General features: G+C 35.7%; 1 protein-coding gene across 3 annotated transcripts in view; it reads left to right on the top strand.

Annotated features, from left to right (window-relative positions):
- KHDRBS2 (KH RNA binding domain containing, signal transduction associated 2) overlaps nt 1–1,670 on the top strand; it is a 572,791-nt gene that overhangs the window by 50,571 nt on the left and 520,550 nt on the right. The window lies entirely within an intron of this gene.

Raw genomic sequence — 1,670 nt, 5'->3', positions numbered from 1 at the left:
GGGGGGGGGAGGAGGGGAGGGGTGTGGGGAGGAGCTGCTGCTGGCATCTAGTGGGTAGAGGCCACGGATGCTTCTCAATATCCTACAATGCACAGGACAACTACCACAACACAAGAATTACGTGTACCAAATATCCTACAACTCACAGGACAACTGTGAATTATGTGTTCCAAAATGTCGGTAGTTGAGAAACCCTGTTCAAAAAATACATTCTTATTTTTTTATTTTCAGTAAGTGTAAGAAAAGAGGTCATCAAGGTACATAGGTAACCTAACTTCTAAGATTTTGAAAGGACTCTTATGCAGATATGGCTAAAACATTCAGAACGTTCAGTCTCGTGCCACTGGTGGAGAACGGCTGATATGTTCTTACTGCTTCAAGTCAATTGACATTGTCTCTCATTCTCTCTGTCCAGGATGACTTTTCTCTTTCACCAGTTTCTACCTAAGTATTAGTAATGGAATGTTAAATATGTGTTTTTGTTGTTTGAAATTAAAAAATAAAGAGTGTAAGTTCATTTAATAAAGGCTACAAAATAGAAGTTTTCAATTGTCATGTCAAAAATCTCAAAGTTAGTATAGTCTAAACTTCCTGATATTGAAATGCTACAAACTGACATTTAGGAGATCCTTGAAACTCTTCCTACAAAATAACTCCTCCTAGAGAACAGAAGACCAAAACAGCAAAGCAACATTTTCAGTATGTTAGATATATAAACACCCATTTGTTCTTCTTCACTGAGCTCCCAAATCTGAGACTTTGCATAATCATAATAATGATGGCTAACATTTTTTTTTAGCAATAACTATGTACCAAGCACTATAACAGCCTTTTGTCATCCCCATTTGCAAATAAAAATTAGGCATATAGTATTTTAGTGACTTATCTAACGTTACACTCATAGTTAATGGTGGAACTGAGGTTCAAACCATGTGGTTCCCATGGTGGCATGCTGCCTTTCTGGCTCATTGCAAATACTTGCCTTCAGCACTCTTATTCAGGATAACTGAACACTGTTGGGAAAAAAAAAGTCACACAGAACTCTGGGGACCAGTACAGGTGTAAATATATTTTCCAACCTCAGCTGGTTTGCTTAATGATTAATTTATTTTGTCTTTGTATTTTCAAATGAACTGTTCAGTGCCTTCAGCACTTTCCTAAAGTTTATCCAAACTTCTTATTTCAGTTATATACCTTCTATCTTTTGTCATAGATGAAAAAGAAGAAAAAAAAGTCCAGTTTGGGGGTTTTCTATTAATTCTTGATGAGTGTCTTCCTCTGCATCCTTTTAGGATGTCTAGTCTCCTAATCTTTACTTTTTCCTCACAAGGTTACCGTGAAGATACCAAGAAGTTAATCAAGCTTAAGCTTCAGGGTCTCTCATTTATATGTTCTCTTGAAAGGCAGTGGAAAGGCTCCTAGCAGTGTGTTCCCATGGCTTTTTATGATGTTATAAATTTGCCAAAATGGGATGATTTTACTTTATTTTTTCAATAATTTTTTTTCATTTTAAAATACTTCAAACCAGTAGAAATGACACAATAAGTAAAATACCCATGTAGGAGAAAAAAAGTAACTTGGGAATGAGTGCAGTCTATTTGATCAAGGCAAAAGGAATGACATATAAAGCATTCTATTTTATTGATAAAGTTGTGTCCTACGGAGATAAG

The sequence above is a fragment of the Crocuta crocuta genome, unplaced genomic scaffold, assembly GCF_008692635.1.
Source record: "Crocuta crocuta isolate KB4526 unplaced genomic scaffold, BGI_CrCroc_1.0 scaffold205, whole genome shotgun sequence".
In the NCBI taxonomy this organism is placed as follows: domain Eukaryota; kingdom Metazoa; phylum Chordata; class Mammalia; order Carnivora; family Hyaenidae; genus Crocuta; species Crocuta crocuta.
Note: the sequence above shows the minus strand (reverse complement) of the source record. Positions and strands in the feature narration are given on the sequence as shown.